General features: G+C 54.4%; 1 protein-coding gene across 2 annotated transcripts in view; it reads right to left on the bottom strand.

Moving 5' to 3' along the window:
- CORO2B (coronin 2B) overlaps positions 1-18,973 on the bottom strand; it is a 133,521-nt gene that overhangs the window by 112,302 nt on the left and 2,246 nt on the right. The window contains exon 2 of one of the 2 annotated variants that reach the window (XM_060618178.3): positions 18,829-18,922. The exons of the other annotated variant lie outside the window; for it this stretch is intronic. The gene's annotated coding sequence lies outside the window, so the exon portion shown is untranslated. The remainder of the gene's footprint in view (positions 1-18,828; positions 18,923-18,973) is intronic. 2 annotated transcript variants of the gene reach the window in all.

Below are 18,973 nucleotides of genomic sequence, written 5' to 3' on the forward strand. Positions count from 1 at the left end.
AAACTCCAGGCCCCCAGAACCTGGGGAATAGTTCCTGAATTTACTCAGGCCTTGAGCACAATTAGACAAGATGAATTTTTGAGTTGGAGCATAATGAGACCCGGACGTCCGGAAAGCATATGGCAGCCTCCCAGGGGATGGCAGGGCCCCCGAGGGGAGCATACCGCTGTTACGAGGTCACCAGGCCACTGCCTCTCTTGGAGGGGTGGGCGGGGGGTCTGTGAGGCCCTGGGGAGTACTTCCCTCCTTTAGAATTCTTCAAGGGCAGCGAGGCGCTAGCTGCGGGGGATAGGAGGGAGAAGAATAAACTCCCTATATCTGTCCCAGGCCCTTCCGGGGTCAGGCTTGGGAGGCTTTATTCTGCACCCTTTGATAGATTTGCCAACAAATGCATCTCACATGGCTGAGGCTATGCTGCGTGCGCAGAATAGATTCTTCTATCCGCGCAAAACACAAACATGTCATTCAAAAATCTCTGCCCGAACACACATGGGCCAGGCACGAGAAAAACGTCATGGGATCCGTGGCATCCCACGCTCCCTCCCACTCAGGACAGGGGGCTTGCCTTCCGGTAGGGGAGGCAGGGCATCTTCAGCTATAACCATCTCAACACAGCAGTGACGGGACAAGGGACGGGGTCTGGAATGAGGACAGAGCAGAGAAAGCTCCGTGAAGGAGGTGGCCTTTTGGCTGGGCCTTGAAAGCAGGGATTGGGGGCCCTTTTGAGTACAGGGAACCGAAAAGCACAAGTTGAATTTGGGGAGAGCAAGCATACCAATGCGGCCAGATGGGTCTGGGCTGGAGCCAAGGAGGTAAACGCGGTCAGAGACGGAAGGCTTTGAACACCTAGCTAAGCGTCCGGGACAGTGGGAACACTGCCACCCAGGTGGACCAGGGACTCCAGGAGCCCAGGCTGGTAGGGCCTCCTTCCCCCAGCCCACCCCCAAGCCAGGACAGCCCAGACCAGCTGAGGCCTAAACCCAGGACAGGCTCAGAGCAGGGCTGCCCCAGCCCACCTCCCCCTAGCTCTCGACCCCCAGCTTCCCTCAAACAGTGTCAACGTCCCCCGCTTCCAGAAGTTTCAGGCAGAATAGGAGCTTTCTCCTGGCAAGGCTCCTGCACAAAACCCCCGGCATTCTAGACAGAGACCAGGTGACAGATTAGCCTCTTGGTGTCCAGCAAGGAGCCTGGCACAGAGAGCGGAAGGGAGTGAGGAGGGTTGGAATTTGCTTCAGAGCTACAAATGGGAAGTAAGGAGCTGGGGAGAGAAGGCAGAGAGACCCCAGGGCCTGGTGGGCTCTGGGAGGGACGCTTGCCAGGGACTTGCCCCCACTCCAGACTTCTTTAAGGTCCAGGGTTTTTTTTTATTTTTTATTTTTTTTTTTTCAACGTTTTTTTTTTTTTTTTTTTTTTTTTTTTTATTTATTTTTGGGACAGAGAGAGACAGAGCATGAACGGGGGAGGGGCAGAGAGAGGGAGACACAGAATCTGAAACAGGCTCCAGGCTCCGAGCCATCAGCCCAGAGCCCGACGCAGGGCTCGAACTCACAGACCGCGAGATCGTGACCTGGCTGAAGTCGGACGCTTAACCGACTGAGCCACCCAGGCGCCCCATCCAGGGTTTTTTTTTAGAAAGCAGCCCTACTCTACTGAGAAAACGGGATCCATTTTTTTTTTTTTTTTCCAGGAGGTTGCTATTAGCAAAAATCACTGACCCTGCAAGAGAGAGAAGCAGAGATGCCAAAACTTCCTGTTTGTTCTCAATCTCTCCCTCCCAGCCTCCTCCCCCATCTCTCTCTCTCTGGCCAAGAACCCAGCTCTGTTCCCTGGGAGCTGGGACACCCCCAGGTCCAGATGGCTGTCATCCCTTTCCTCCTGAGCTTCAGCCTCTGGGGGAATCTGATTTTCTGAAACTGAAAGTGCTCTCGGAGCCAAGACTATGGAACAGGTAGATGGTCTGGTTGAGGGGGCTGGATCTGGGACACGGATCCGGGTTGCCTCCTCATTTGTGCCCCAGGAACCCCAGTGTTCCGCTGACTTCTCCCTCTTACGCACGTCCACCAACTCCTCACCTCCGAAACGTCACCCTGTGTCCTGTTTCCTCTCCAGCTCTTGTGGTTTCCATCTGGCCAGCTTGGGCCTCCTGCCCGGACCCCCATGATGGCCCCCTATCAGTCTCGCTGCCCCCAGGCCCACCAAGAGTAATGGGTGTAGCTGTAGGCCCCTGGGATTGGTACCGCGGTCCAGATAGGACATTAGCTGTGTCCCTTCCCTGCCCTGGTTCACCTTAGTTACTCTGGTGAAGCCTCTGCATTCCATCCCAACGAGAGCTTTTTGTTTGTTTGGTCCTTTTTTCCCTACTTGATGGGAGGGAAACAGAAATTAGGAAGAAAAGCTCTGGGTTACATGCAGTATTTTTGAGGGACAAAACGGCCAGGCAGCTAACATGGACTCGGTAGGGCAGCGGGGATGGGCTGGAACCCTGGCCCCATCAGTTTACCAGTTGTGTGACCTCAGCAGGCTCTGAGCCTCAGTTTTCTCATCCATAAAGTGGACATAACAGCACCCCAAGCCATCCCCCGCTGCCCTACAGGCTGTTGAAAGAATGTCATAAGATGCATGTATAAGTTTGCTCAGCACCAAGTACACACTGATCATTAGTATTTTGTTACCGATGAATTCAAATCCTACAGCACCTCCCTCTTCGCCGCCCAAACCCTGGCCAATCCAGAACAGAGGTGCCCAGCACCCTGCAAAGAGGCAACGTCACTTCTCCTCTCCCACCTCCTTGACCTGGGAAGGCTGTGCCTCTTAATTGCTCTTTGGTTTTACTCAATTTGAAATGAGCAGGGCACCAATTCCCCGCAGGAAATAATAAATATGCTTCTGCTCAAAATACTAATGAGGTTGGACGCCCGGTGAAGCTGGCGGGGGCGGGGAGCCCAGCCAGTCCTGCCGGAGGACGCAGCCCCGTTTGGAGAATCCTCAAGAGGGCAAGTGGGATGTGAGGCTCTGGCTTTGCTTCGCGGGCCCCCCCCCATCAGGGGCTGGGCTGGCTCAGGCGAGCAGCCGTGGGAGGGGATGTGGGAGCCCCCAGTGGTAATGCCCCGTGCATTTGTGGACCCGGCTCTTCTCTGGACGGCTCCGGGAATCTGCCTCTCCTCCCACCTGATCACCAAGCATGGACAGTCCTCGTCCCTGGTGCCACTGCCTCTGCCCCGGGTCATCAGCTCAATGTGGCTGCCGGGCTCCCAGCCCCCAACCTTTCCCACCTCCTCTCCTTCTTCCAATGAGTGGTCACTCTCAAGCAGTCAGTCAACAAACATCAGTGAGCAGGAAGCATGGGCCAGCCTGCCGGAGGGAGGGGGACTCAGTGTGACCCAGACCCAGCCTCAGCCTCCTTTCTGAGCCTCTCCCCGTCACACTGCCCCGGACGAGGGACTCTGGTTGTGCCCTCAGTGACCAGCAGCCTCCTCCTCTGAGCCTTGAGCTTGCTGCTCTCAGCCACAAAGGTCTTCCCAGATTCCACGTGGTTCCATCCCTCCCCTCATTCCACTCGGGGCCTCCGTGTCCCCCTTTTCAGAGCCACCGCGTTTAAAATAGCCCCTTCCATTGCTCTGCCCCGACCCTAATGTATTTTTCTTAGTAATGTTTACCGCCCCCTGACATCCTAATATTTCTATATTTCTGTTCTGTCCTGTCTCCTCCACCTCCAGCGCCAATGCCCTGAGGGCAGGGCCTTTTTCTCTTCTGTTCACTGATGTTGCTGTGCCCTGTCACTTAGAATGTGCTTAATGAATATTTATTGTCATGGAATCTACTGACGCCATCATGTCTCTTTTCTTTTCTTTTTTTTTTTTTTTTAATTTTTTTTTTTAACGTTTTATTTATTTTTGAGACAGAGAGAGACAGAGCATGAATGGGGGAGGGGCAGAGAGAGAGGGAGACACAGAATTGGAAGCAGGCTCCAGGCTCTGAGCCATCAGCCCAGAGCCCGATGCGGGGCTCGAACCCACAGAGCGCGAGATCGTGACCTGAGCCGAAGTCGGACACTTAACCGACTGAGCCACCCAAGCGCCCCCATCATGTCTCTTTTCTATGAAAAGTTCTTTACCCACTCATCCCCTACAGGCCCCAGCCCCCGTTTTCACCTCCCCTCTGGCTACTCCTTTAGCCCCCTCCCCAGCTTCCCAGCCCCTGACCCTCCACGCTGGAGTCTCCCCGGACAACGTCAAAACTCTGGAATACCCCAGGAGCGCGGCTATCCTTGCCTTTACGCACGCTGCACGCCCCCGCTCCGGCCCTTTCCCAAGTCCTGCACATCACACTTAAACATCACCTCCTCTCAGAGGCCTTGTCCAGTCTCCCCAGTGCCCCACGGCCTTTAGGAACTGCGTCCAGCGCTGCCCCAAGCACGTCACTGGTATCTGTGTCGGCCTCCCAGGCAGAATCCAGCTTCCTCCAAGGTCAGAGAAGTCTGTCCCCTCTGCGTTCTCTGAGCCCGCGCAGTGCCTGGCACAGAGCAGGGGCTTAGTGGATGGTGCTGTGTCTTAAGATTCAGGTTGTTCTACTGCGAAAGCTGTGATTGACTATTACCTCTTGCAAGGCCCACCGCGGGACACAGAAGCAGCAAAAGCCAGGGATGCAGCTGGGAACAGAACCCCAGACCCAAGAGAAGCCTCTGAAGCCCTGCCCCAGGGGCCAAACTGAGGACAGGGAGTCCCGGGGCCCTGAGTGTGGACAGCAGGTGACCCGAGGCCTGCCGTGAAGCTCGAGGCACAGAGCCACAGACTTTCTTCTGAGAAGACAAGGACGGTCCCACTGTCAGGGGAAAGTTCAGCCTTGCTCCTTGGTGCCCGCAACTCCCAGGGGATACAAACTGGACACTCACGTCCCCTTCCTGGGAGGAAATCCTGCCAGAGTTCTCAGGGACATCAACAGCGGGGCTCAGCTGGAGAAGGAAGGAGGGAAGGGGTCCTGGGGGGGGGGGGGCTTTGGTCCTGGGAGCATTCCCTCTGGCCGGTGCCCGCAGGTCACAGCTGAGGCTGCTGGCTGGGCTGGCCATTCGGTCCTGCCTCTAGTCTGTTCTCTGGCCTTGAACACCAGAACTGGGACTTTTGCATGGTATAATGCTCCCTGCACCCCTTCCTACCCCTTCACTGCTTCCCGTTCCACAGCCCATCTGAGTCTCCAAAAACACTAACCAGAGAGACAGAACTGCATAGATACTTCTCTCTTTTCAGAGTTGGAAACGAAGACCCAGAGAGGTTAAGCAACTTGCCCAGGGGCACACAGCAGGTTAGAGGCAGAGCCCAGAATAGAAACTAGGCTGAGATTTCAGTTGTTATTATTTGGAGTCACCAGGCAAGCATGTGCAGAAAGGCTTTCCTGGGACCGGAGGTAGGGGGTTTAGAGGGCCTTCTGTCCCCTCCAGAAATCCCCCCCTTCCTTCTGCAAGCACACAGGCTCTGTCTGGCTTTAAATCCAAAGAAATTCCTTCTCTGCTCATTGGCTCTCAGACACGGGAAGCAGCCCGTTCCCTGTGGCTTCTTCCCTGGAGGATGCGTTCAATAAACAGAACCCCTTTCTCATCTTCCTGCATAAATATTTCAGGAGGCTGAGAAACAAACAGATCTGCATTTGCTCTGCTGCTGGCTACTCAGAAATGGGGGCTCCCCAACTGCAGGCAGGACCCTCACCCCCTTCCCAGGCAAAGCGTTGTCCTCCAGGCCACGGGAAGTACACGATGGCAGGGACAGCCCCCTTCCTGCCAGGGATGCCCACCTGGGTTGGGGAACCTGGGAACCTGGTGGGAGCGGGAGAGAACGGCCCTGTTTTTTACCAGAAGCACCCCACCCGCCTACCCATCTACTGCTTGCTGTTCCTAGAAATGGGAGAACATAGTCTGCTCAGTGTCTGTTGTTTTTGGGGACGCTTCAATCGCTGCTGCCCAAGACCACGCGGCAGGGGACACGAGGTTCCTGCACAGACAGGCACCGCCCACGAGGAAGAGGGTGCAGAGCGTCCAAGAACAGGTGGACCAGAGCTCAGGCTGGAAACCTCGGCAATTGAGCAGGCCAGTCCCCCGAAGGCTCCCCCAAACCCTCCTTTTGTTTATTCATTCGGACGTCCATGGAGCACATCATTCTTGGGCCGGAACACTCAGCGGCTCCCCGTTGCCAACTGGATTCCGACTCCTCAGACGGTCATTTCCTGCACTTCCCAACCCCGCCCTGCCCTGGCTTCCCAGCCACACCTCCCTCCACGCAAGTCACAGTGCACGCTCCAGTCAGCCTGCTTCCTCCCTCCCTCCCCTAGACCCGTCTGTCCTTCCCCTCCCTAAATGCTATCTGCCTTTGCCTTTTCTCCTTTCCCCTTCTTTGCTCTCGTCATTTTCAGGAGGGCGAATGCACCACCTTCTCCTGGAAGCCTTCCAAGACCATCCCACCCCCACAAGGATCCCCCCTCATCTCCCTGAGCTCCCTCATGGGTCCCTGCCACCGCTGCCATGAGGGAACTGCTCCTGTGACACCCTCGCGTGTGAGGTCTTATTGTTCCAACTCAGTTACAAGCCTCTAGAGAGCCAGGTGCCAGCTTCTGTTTCAGCCAGGTGTCTGGGGATGAGGGCTGCCCCTGGACATGACTCCAGAAGGGAATTCAGCTTTGAAGAAATCTTGATGCCTGGGACCGCCCTCCCGGAGATTCGGATTCTATTATTCTGGGGGGAAGGTGGGCAGAAAGGACCAACCCCATAATTTGTAGGGACCCTTGACCAAAAGTGAATAAGCATTTCAAGACAGTGCCAGCAGAACATTAGACCCAGTGTCACACAGGTCACACTCCCGCGAAGCCGGCCGTGGGGGCAAGCGTTCAGACCTCCCCAGGTGATGTGCGACCAGCGTTGAGAACCACCTCTAAGGACAATGGGGGCCACTACAGGTCCTGCACCTCTGAGCTCCCACAACAATGCACACACCTCTATGCCTGGGCTGCCTGAAGCACAAACATTTGCAGAGGGAATGAACACAGGAACAGACGGAGGGCAATGACGCTTGAACCAGAACGCTGGGAAGGATCTTTTTTCCGCTTGCTTTTAAAATCAAATATAAATATATGAAATATTAACACTGTATTATTAATAGGTAAATGTATTACACCAATGATTATTTAACAGAAGAAAATAAGAGATTCATATTTTAATATTAACATATGAAAATATTCCCAACGTGCCCACAGTGCACAGATCTTAAGTGTTCAGCTTGAAAAATTGTTACTCGTGCCTGTATTCGCCTGACGACCGTCACTCCAGAAGGTTCTCTCGTGCCCTATCCCAGTTAACACCACACCCCACCCTGTCCTATGCCAGGTCACCAATAAGAAGTGGATAGAATTTTCGTTGAAGAAGGGCTCTCTGGCCGAAGGAGGGAGAATGAGCACAGGTGGGGGGGTCTGGAAGAGACATGGAAAGGGCCGACTGATAAAACCCCTTCATGTGCGAAGGGCTGATATTCACACCAAATGAGAGGGAATAAGCACAAAGTTTCAGAGGGGCTCAGGGTCTTGCTCAAAGTCACAGGGCAAGCTGATGGCAGAACCAGGACTCTAACCCTGATCCTCAATCCCCAAGTTTTATTAGCTTTTCACAACCTTGGCAGTCTGCGGTGTGTGTGTGTGTATGTGTGTGTGTGTGTGTGTGTGCGCGCGCTAGGCTCAGAGGGAGGAGGATGGGGCAGGGCCTGAGACTGGGCAGAACAGGGAGTAAGTACATCCGTAAGCTCTCTCCTGCACCCAGCCTTGGACTAGGTGATGTTATCCTAAGATAGAAGGGGAAACGGAGTCCCAACCAGAGGGGGGCAGGACTGACCCAATGGGGGTTTAGCTGGGGTTTAGGAGGACCGCTAGAAGCCCTCTGCAGAGGTCTTCCCCCTAGGCCGTCTTCCCAGCAGGAGACTTCTGGCCCTCTGTCCCCTCCTTCTGTTTTCTCAAACCCCAGACCCAACTTTTCAGGCAGCCCCAGGCAGACGGGAGAGGCCAGTACCATGGAGTGGTCCCGCCAGGGGTATCTCCTTGGGGGAGAAGGGGCACAGGTGCTCTCTCCCAGACACAGGGAGATACATGCAGGGAATCCGGGCTGGGGGCCTGAAACCCCTACACCCACCTCGCTGTGCCCAGGCTTTGGGAATGTCCTCTAAGGTCAGGCTGGGGCAGACCACCCAAAATGCGAGTCTGATCACTTCACTCCTCCGTGAAAACCCCTCCGGGGCACCTCGAGCCACCACAGGGCTCAAGCCAAAGCTCCCTCTGGCTCCTGCCTCTGCCCCTCTGGCCTTGTTCCCCCGCTCGCTAAGCTGCCCTCTCCACCCAGCCGCACCCAGTTCTTGCCTCTCGTGGAATAAGCCAGACCCGTGTGCACGTCCATGTTTTTGTTCATGCCATCCCCTCTCCCTGGAATGCCCTTCCTTCCTCTTCATGTGCTTCTGCCTACTCATCCTCGGAGACTGAGCGAAGAAACCTTCCCTTTCTCCAGAAACTTTCCCTGGCCTCCTCGGCCTGTCCCCTTGGCTGCAGAACTCTGTGCACACACCCCTGCCGTCCCACACCGCAGCTCACCGGCCTCCCTTTGCCACATCCCCGCAGCTGTGTATCCCTCTGGGCGGCCTGTCTCCCCCATTAGACGGGGATTCCCCCCAGAGGGGACTGCTTGAGTGTAACCCTCATGCTGGGTGCTGCATGCTTTGGGCCTAGCACACAGGTGCTCAGGAAACTTTTTTTTTCCCTTTTTTTTTTTTAATTAATTATTTGAGAGAAAGAGAAATCGAGAGAGTGCCAGGAAAGGAGAGGGAGGGAGGGAGGGAGAGGGAGGGAGGGAGAGAGAGAGAGAGAGAGAGAGAGAGAGAGAGAGAATACCAAGCAGGCTCCACGCCATCAGCACAGAGCCTGATGTGGGGCTCGATCTCATGAACCGTGAGATCATGGCCTGAGCCGAAACCAAGAGTCGGATGCTTAACCGACTGAGCCACCTAGGCGCCCCATCAGCAAATATTTTTTGAACGAATCTAGGGCCTCATTTTATTTGCCTAGGGGAAGGGGAGGGTAGTCAGCGGTCAGGACAGCGGGGCAGTCAGGGTGGAGAGGAACTTGGACTGATGGCCACCCTCGCCACTCAGTCCCCCCCAGCAAATCTGGCTCACTGGTCCTCCCCTCCCGCCTCACTCTCCTCCTTGGGAACCTCTCCCGAGTGGCCAGTCTCATTATTCTCGGGTCTTGCTATCTGCAGGCCGGGCCCAGTCAATGATAACCACTTAAGTAAGGTATTACCCCTCCTGGGGGAACTTATATTTTAATAACATCTGAAATGCCCAAAGGAACTGAAGACTGTAGTGGTTCTGGGCACGGTGCTGGGAGGGTGATCTTAAAAAAGCAATCACACAGCATGGTCAGCTCCCACTATCTGGCCAGGGGGCCCCTAGGTTTCTGCATGTCCGTGGGGCTGTGCAGTCAGAGAGGTCAGGGTCAGGTCTCAGTCCACCCTTTCCCACTGTGCAAGCCGGGGCGACTGCTGCCCTCTCTGAGGCTTGTTCTCCCGCTCTGTAAAGCGGGGGGTAACACCAGAATTATGGGGTCCGTGAGATAACGGATGCGACACGCTCAGCATGGGGGGCAGGCTCGACATCATTCCTGCTCTTTTCTAAAGCAAAGGCCCACAGAGCTTGCTGTCCAGCACTCTGGGTCTCCAGGGGCCCCCCAGAGGGGTGGCTTTGTTTGCTGCTCCTGAGCCCCCTCTGTTTCCTCCGCCCACTCTCCCTCCCTGGCTCCCTCCCTCCAAGCCAGAGTTCCAGGGAAAACTTTGCCCGGAGACTTCTCAAGCCAGTGATAAGGTCTGGCCAGAAGAAAGCTCTTAGCAACCCAGGCTCCCAACCCAGAGGCCCTTCTAATGGTTTCAGAGAAACAAAGGAGGGAAAGATTGCCTGCAGCCCAGCGTGCCAGGAGGGCTGGCTTCCAGGAGGGAGAGTGGGGTTCACGGGCCTCTGTGGCGGCCACGGTGGCAGCCTGGAACGTGGGGGCCCTGGCTGCCAGATCTCAGGAATCACAGCCCCCTGGCCAAGCAGAAGGAGCCTCAGAGCTCACTCCTACTGCCTCTGCCATGGCCACGGCCAGGCAGGGTGGTCCTTGCTGGTTACCTCGGGAGCTGAGCCTCTCCATTCGGGTGCCCCCTGCCATCTAGGTGAAGTTCTCAGGGTCTCCTTTCTAAAACTTTCCCCTACTTCTGAATCAGCCCTTGGCCTAGAAAAACCGACTGAACTGAAACTCACCCAACCTGAGCCTGCCATCAACCAGAGGGAGCCCCACTCCCTACTTGGCCACTTGTGCCCCCTTAGGTAAAACTTTCAGGGCCTCACTTTTCTCCTCTGCAAAATGGGGGACCCCATTACACCTCTTCAGAGTTCCTTCCAGCTCTCACAGTCCACGGACGTACAGGAGTAAGGATTTAGCCCAGGCAGCAACATACAGGGAATAGTTTGGGCTTCCTCAAAATCCCACCCAACCTTGTATTTTGCACCGGCTACCCCAAAGTCTACACCACATCTTTGACAAGTGCTGTGAAAGATACCAAAAAAATCAGACATCATCTCTGGCCTGAGAGCTCACAATCAAGTCAAGGAGTCAAGGTTCATGCTCCGAAAACAATTCCCATACAACAGAACACATCGGGCCTTTACCTACAGCTGATGTGGTAGAGACGGGGGCCCCACAGGAACTCCCAGAAAAGGGGAATTAATGCAGATCCGGACCCTGAAAAGGCCAATTTGACAGAATAGCCTCAGTCCATAACAACTTGAGTTTGTTCTCACTCATTATAATGACTATGGCAGGAAGGCAGACCCAGGGTCTTTAGAGGACACAGTTGTGATAATAAAAAGTTATCAGATGGACCCTCAGGTACACAGAAATCCCCTTTCCCAGAATTCCAAATTTCTCGGAATCCCAAATTTCCCCATGCATTCCTGCAACGTGATCTTTCACCTGGAGGTCAGCAGGGCAAGTGTGAACAACATTTTCTTCATGAAGCTAAACCAAAAACTCAGGAATTAAATCCTCTTGTCCCCTTCCTCCAACACCTTTCTTTCCATCAGCTGTCCTGGAAATTCCCCCCAGATCCCAGATCGTAATGCTGTTAGTTCTGAAGTCATATTCGAGATGTTTAAATGGTTTACTGCAAATCCCTCAAGCTAGTAGAGGGTCTTTCTTTCTATAAACTCAAAGGAAAAATGGGTCTGAGCCTCAGGGGTGCCAGGATGTATCTGGAGCAAAGGTCAAGGCCGTTTGCCAGTGGGGGCTGGGTCTCTCTTCCCAGAGACCTGGGCAAGACTGTGCTCTGGGACAAACCTTCCCCCACCTTCCAGAGGGAGCTCGGGCCTGCAGGGATCCAGATCAAGGTTTAGAGGCTTTATTCGCCTCACTTTTCAAACGAAAGCAGGACATCCAATTTTTATAGCCAGATTATTTGTCCCAAGCATATTAAAACAACCAAAATAGGACAGGAAGAGGGAAAAGCAACTTTTCATCTGCCCCAAAGTAGCCTGACAGTTAAAACAGATAGAAGCTGTTTGGGGGAGATGAACTGGTCCTTTCTGCCGACACAGTGTGAAACAGTTTTTCAGTCAGGACAACAGCAGGGGAGAAGGGGGTTAGCTGTTGGATGGACTGCCTAACTCCCAAAGTGGTGGGACACTGGTGGGGGAAGGGAGCAGGACAGGTGCCAATTACAGACACTAAACTACCCCCTCATGACATCTACAGAGAGTGCCTTACTTACATATTACCGTGCCCTAGTGAGGTGGAGAAATGAATTTCCTTTTCACAGATGAGAAAAACAGAGGCTCAGAGACGTTGAGGGCCTAGCCCAAGGTCACGCAGGGAGGAGCAGAGACAAGAGCAGAGCCCGAGTCTTTTGCCTCCAGATCCCCTGACCTGGCCACAGGCCTCAGGGTCATCGCTACCTGCCGCTACCTGCCAGACTGAGTGGTAAGAAAGGCCTGGAAGGCACGCTACGCGCCCCACCCCCCACAACCGGCTTGGTGACCTTAGTAAGTTACCTCCCTTCCTTCTCTGGGCCTCTGTGCCTGCACCTACAGGAAGGGGAACAGTAAGAACACCGGAAGATTAAATGAGTAAATACACGCGAAACACTTTTTGTGTGCCCGGGGTAAACAAAGCACCCTAGAAAGGTCAGCGCCTTCTGCTGTTGTTACTGCTTATTTCACTGTCAGCCTCTTGAAAGCAGGGACCTAACACCCGGCGAGAGCCCGGGAACTGCCTACAAGAAACTAGTATTTGTTAAACGGGTCTAAATTAAGATTAGGAGTCAGCCTCATGTTCCTAGAAAGCGTGGCGTGCCATGGAGGCAGAGGGCTGGACCAGATGACCTCAGACAGCTCTGGAGTTGAACACCGAGCACGGGGGCTTGTTTCTAGGGATTAGTGTGAGCACCCATCCAGAGGGAGCGTCCCCATATCCCCCTGCTGGGCAGCTGGAGCCTTCAAGGGTGTTATCATCTGTCTCACACAGGGGCCAGTAAGTTCACACCTTGTGGCCCGAGCGCCATGCCCTGTGAAACATCACACACATACATACATACATACGTGTGTGTATATGTCCCTACAGTTTTATTTTAAAGACCAAGAGCCAGCCCAGATAATCATAAAGATTTCGAGAATAAAACCGGTTAGAATCGGGCCCAGTAAAAATATAAGGTGGAAATTTTCCTGCCAGAGCAAAGTTTCCTTCTGGAAAAACAAATGACCCCTCCCTGGAGTTGCCTGCCAGCCAGGAGAGGCCCTGCCCTTCCAAACAAAGCTCTTCTAACCAGGGAGGCTCTCTGAGGGGCAGCAGAGGCTGGACCACTGAATGTGGCACTTCCGTACCCCCCTTGTCCAGGTCGACTTTAAGAAGTGGCCCACGGAAAAGCCATCCTCCCGAGATCAGGAAGCCACAGAGAGGAGGAGAAAAAGAATGCGGGAGTCCAGAGGCCCACGTCTGGATCAGCCTCTAATCTGCCTGGCTGGGCAACTTTCTGCAGCTTACTTGGCCTCTCTGTGCCTGTTTCCTCATTCCTGACGTGGGGATGACGGTAACCTACACCATAAAGTCACTCTGAGCATAAAAGGAACAAATCCATGTGCTGAGCTCTCACCAACAATGCTGGCATGTGGGGAGCATTCCTGGCGAGTGATCTGACTCCCGGCATCTGCCTGTGCCTTTACCTCCGTTACCCACTCCTCAGCTCCTCCCTCTCACCGGCTACCTCCTACTCATCCTTCATGAATCAGCTTAAAAGTCACCTTCCCGCCCCTCTGACTAGGTCAGGCCCTCTGCTGTTATTCCCAGAGTTCCCTGTACTTCTCATCTTATAAGCCCCAGGACACTCATTGTAAGCGTGTTTAATTTTCTGTCTACCCGACGTTAATAGCTAACACTAACTGCCAGGCATGTGGTAAGTGCTTCACACGGATCAGCTCATTTAATCTTTATAATAATCCTTTTAAGTGCTACTATTATCAATCCCAATTAATGGATGGGGAAACAGATGTTCAGAGAGGTTAGGCAACTTGCCCAAGAACAAACAGCAAGGAAATGATACAGGGCCATCTGTCTGACTCTAAAGCTGGCATTCTCAGCCACCAGCGCCCCCTGGTAATCAGGGGCCATCTCCAGAGGGCCACCCACCCTGGGCACAGAGGGAATTTGCATATTCAAGAGGGTAAGGGCTGCAGGTCTGGACCACAGACCTGTGTGTTCCCTACACAAAGCTAGCTTCGTGGAAATGGAGAAGGTGGCCCTGCCTCTATCACACTTGTTCTCCCCCTGGGCTGGCCACCTTGCCTAAGAGGCCCCGTCTGATGTCGGATGCCACGTGCAGGATACCTTCCTCCTCACTCGCTCAGCTTACATTTTTTCCCCCCAAATTATTTACGCGGTTCCCAGCTCCAGCAAAGGCCACAGGAAAGCCTAAACAGACCACATCCACAGATGTCACCCCCAAGGCAAGCAGCACTTGTCAAGCACACCTTGGTGCCAGGGCCCCAGATGCCCAGACAAGAGCCCTTTGCCACGGGGTGGGGGTGGGGGACAGAATACAATCCTGGAACTTAGATGGCCGGGTACGGATCCCCACCCACTCCCCCACCCGCGAAACCTGCAACCTTGAGCAATTCACTTATGCTCACTGAGCCTCAATTTCCTCTTCTGGAGAATGGGATCGTCTGAATCTTCTGGAGAATGGGATCAGATCTAGAATCAACCTCATCAGATCTAGAATCAACCTCATGGTTGCACAGAGTCAACGCGATCAAGTGTGCCCAATGCCTGCTTAATAACTTATTCTTGTGAGGACGGTGATTAATCTTCATAGGATGTGGACCATGAGTGATTGGATTGTGAAGGTTCTGGCTCAAAGTCAGAAGACCTGGGTGTGCATCCCAGCTCTGACCCACATTAGCTCTGTGATTTGGGTGTGGCCATGTTTTCACTCGGAGACTCTATTTATTCATCTGTAAATAGGGGGAACCCTCCTCACCCTGGGACCCTCGGAGGGATTCAGTGCAGTAGCCCATGTTTGTTTTCTGTAAGTGGGACTGTCCCAAGCAGACCCGGGTGCCTCCCGTTGCTGTGTTAATTAATTGGAAGGAGGGTGCCAGCCAGAAACCAATTAGGAAGGCCCCTCCAGGGGCCTCCTGGGGGAGGGGGAGGGAGAGGGCAAAGAAAGGCGGGTGACCGCTCCTCCTCCATTGTCCCCACCCCACGGACTTGTGCCTTCTCTGCAGCTGGTTCCACACTCCAGGCCCACAAAGGAGAGGCTCATTCTAAACAGCTTCTTTTCATGTGGAAGCCACTGGATTTGCATCTGTCCTTGCCTGGCAGGGCCTGCTCCGTGCCAGCTGCTCTAAGCTTCCCAGGCTCCAGGCTACTCGGGGGGCTGGGCCTGAGCCTGCAGGGTCCCCAGGCAGGGAAAGGAAGGGGAACAGAACAAGCTGATCAGGAGAAGCCGGAAGGAGAGGGGGCTGGGCACAGAGGGAATTTGCACATTCTCTCATCTCCTGGACACCAGACAAATTCTGTGGCTAGCATATCCAAATCAGAATCTGGGCCGCCCCGGTGCCAGGAGCCGGCGGTGGCTGAGGCCATGTCTGCTCCAGGCTAGCCAACCTGGGAGAGAAATGGAAAAACTCACTCCATCTCCGAGCTGCCAGGGACCGATGCTGCCAGGCCGTTGGTCTAGCCAGTGTCCACACTCCCAGACCGGCCAAGCTCAAGTCTAGTCTGACTCCACACGGCCAGCTAGCCAGGGGGCTTCTGGGGCCCTGGGGAGCCCCACAACGCATCCCAGATGCCTCTGCGGGCTGCCACAGGTGCTAAGGTGGCAATGCCCCAGGCAAGAGAACACGGGGCATCTGGGCACATATGGGAAGAAAGTAACTCATCAGAGCTCTTCTGAGAGTGAGCTGCATTGCCTGGAGGGAAAGACAGTAAGGAAGGAAAGATCCTGAAGTTATGAACACTTAAAGTATGCAGACGACAGCGGGCTTGTGCCCGCAGGACGCTGAGACTCCTAACTCAGAACTTTGGCACATCTCCTTCCCCACCCATCTTCTCCAAGGTTCTGGACAGCAGGGCCTGTGGCTCAGGCATTCTGTGACCTTAATGCCTCACACGGGGCCTGGCCCAGAATAGGAGCTCAGATACAAATGCGTGAATGTTAGCCACAGACCTTCAGCATGAGAATGCCAGGGCTCTGGAAGAAGAACTGAGTGGAGGGAGGAGGTATAATGGGTACACGGAACAGAGAAGCAGAAGCCCCACGCCACCCCCAGGTTTCTGGGAGCTGGGTCTGTGCGGGTAATGTCTCCGCCTTTGAGCTGGCTCTGTGACAGGCTTGCTCTCTTATTTCTTCTCCCAGTAAGGGCCAGACAGGAAAGAAGTGCTGGGAAGTGGAATGTCTGGGAGTCCAGGCATCTCCTGGGTAGGCTAGATCCTGGGTCCAGGAGTCGGAGGCAGAGGGCTTTGTATCTCTTCCTCCCCATCCTGACCCTGGGTGTAGCAAGGGCTCCCGTACACCTTGACCCCTGAGGAGTTTTCAGCAAGGGGGGTGGCTGCCCAGCAGAGGGAATCTCAGACACCAGCATCCAGGCCAGGACGATGCAGTAGGGTGACTGGAGTGGGGCCCTGTCCCCACTCAGGCTGCCTGGGGGCCCCCTTGCAGGGCAGCCGGGTGGGAAAAGCACTTGCTTTAGGCAAGTTATAATTTGCTCCCTGGGTCTCAGTTCCCCTATTTGTCAAGGGAGAGATTTGGATGACTTGGGGCCACTCTTCGGGGCCCGAGAGACACATGACCTTCCAAATGAAGGCCTGTTAGTAACTACCTGGGCAAGGCAACCCTGTCCTCAGTCCCACTGCGTTCAGGAGGAGCCATGGGCTCCCCTCCCTGAGCCGTGCTCTGCTGGGACAGGCACAGAAGAGAGAAGGGGTGACCTACGGAACGAGGGGCCATGGTGTGACTGCTGATAACACTTGTGAACCTGGAATTGGCTGCTTAGAGGGGGATGCTGGCATCTGGAGTCTTCTCCTTGCACTCACTCCTTCTCCTAAGACCTTCTGAGGTGCGTCAGGCACTCCTGCTCCTCAGGGCACTTTGTTCTTGGACTGCTGACCCTCTGAGCCGACTGTGGGAACACAGAAAGCACCGAGCTCACTGGCGTCTAACCCAACAAGTCGCACCTGGGAACAAGGCAGCCCAGTCACTATAAGTCATCACCTTCCTTACCTCCAAGCCCCAGGGTCCAGTCTGGTCACATCCAGACAAAAGCCAAGAAATCACTCCAAAGGCCCTAGAAGCAACAAAAGGGGTTTGCAAAGTCCTGCATGACAGCTGGCAGACTTCTTTAAAAAAAAAAAAAAATTTTAATGTTTATTTGTTTTTGTGAGACAGAGAGAGACACACGGCACGGGTGGGGGAGGGGCAGAGAGAGAGGGAGACACAGAATCCGAAGCAGCTTCTGGGCTCTGAGCTGTCAGCACAGAGCCCGATGTGGGGCTCGAACTCATGAACCGCGAGATCACGACCTGAGCCGATGTCAGACGCTTTAACCGACAGAGCCACCCAGGCGCCCGTGCAGACTTTTCTTATAGCCTGTTGACTTGTGCTCTACACACAATTCTAATGTATTTTGTTCTGTTCTTCTAGTTGATGGCAGTTTAGAAACCAATTTAGAACCAGAGAAGCACTGACATATGACTGAAATGGCACAGAGACAGAAAAAGTATGAAGAGCAGGCGCGAGAACGCAAAGAACAAAATCATCCTGCTCCTGGGAAAGCGGCCTTCGTTCCCTCACCACTGACTTGCCCTCTGGACAGATACTGGACTGAGACTGGGGGCAGGAAGGACCTTACTCCCGTGGATGGTTCTGGTCTGGGAAGCCGCATCCCTTCTTTTCTTCTTCCTTTTCCTCCTCGTTACATAAAGAAGCTAAGACAGCTTACGAAACTACACACAATAAGATAGAGCTGAAAAAACGTCACAACCAGGAATCATGCCATCGGGCGAGAAGGCCACCCTCCAGAGATCCGCAGGGCTCTTTAGCTCTAGTGCCATTTAGGGCAGGGGTCCCTCCAGAACCCCCCAGGATCTATGTGCCACTTCAGCGGCTGGACCTCACCGCAAAGGCGAAGGCGGCTGGGCTACGTGTGGGAGGGGGGATGGTAAATGGAAAACGGAGGCCCACCTGCTCTCAGGAAGTCCTACTGAAGTTCTAGCAGCTCGTCATCTGGTTTCCTCTTGTGCACTTTCCAGGCCCTCTGAGCTAATAAGAACTGCTGCAATCCACACCTAACCCTGGCCCCAAGGACTCCAAGGGGGAGGCAGCCGAGGCTCGCCAGAGAGGGAGGACCTTTGGCTCGAGGAGGTTCGGCAAGGGCTGGGGTCTCGCCCTCTAATCCATTCCTCCCCTGCCTGTCACTCCAGTTGGTAAGCAGTGATTCCACCTTCCAGACCCCCTTCAGGATTCTTCTTCATATCTGGCTTATAACTAGACCCACCCCTCCCCTTCCCTCCCCAGAACAGAGAGCCCCCCAGTCTCCATCAGAGCGGACTTCCTCACCGAAGCGGTACCAAGGCCCAGCAGAAGGGACCCAAGACATCAATGAAACTCACTGCTGCATCTCACAGATGGGAAAACACAGGCTTAGAGATGGGAGTGACTGGCCCAAGATCACACAGCCTGTGTGTGGGTGACTGAGGACTAGAGGCCAGGCTTCAGACTCCCAGGGCACTGTGGCTCTTCTGGAAATCATGGCGGAGCCTCTTCCGGCAGGCTCTCAGGCAGCAGGACTGCCCCCGGACCCCTCTCCTGCATTTCTCCTGTTCTTGTAGCCCTCCCCACATGAACACTTCCGGTCTGTGAAGGGCTGGCCAAGGGGAGAGAAGATAGGGTTAATGTGGGGATTTTATTTAATCCTCTGAGCTGGCTTAAACCGATGCCACATTGGTTAAACAGGAGAAACATGCAGAAGGGTTTGGCGGGGGGTGGGGGAAAGGGGAGGGCATTAGTGAATAATCACTAGATACCGAGAGGCTTGGCCTGCCAATGAATTTAGCAGACAACTACCCTCCTTCATGGCGTCTCCACCCCAGGGCCTGAGCCTCCAACGACTGACCCCCTTCCATGGGAATAACCCAGTCTCCAGGGTACTCAACAGTGTAGAGCAATGGAAAGATCACAGGCCATAGATTGAGACGCATCTGAAGGCAAACCCCAGTTCTGCTACTTACTCGCTGTGTGACCTTAGGCAAGTCACTTGACCTCTCTGAGCCTCTGCTTCTTCCTCTCTTAAAGGGGGCTGAACATTCCTTCCTTGCAGGCCTCCTGGGAAGGAAGACTACCTGAGCTCATGCACATAAAGAGGCGCAGGGGAGG

This window comes from Panthera onca, chromosome B3 (genome assembly GCF_046562875.1).
Source record: "Panthera onca isolate mPanOnc1 chromosome B3, mPanOnc1 haplotype 2, whole genome shotgun sequence".
Classification (NCBI taxonomy): Eukaryota; Metazoa; Chordata; class Mammalia; order Carnivora; family Felidae; genus Panthera; species Panthera onca.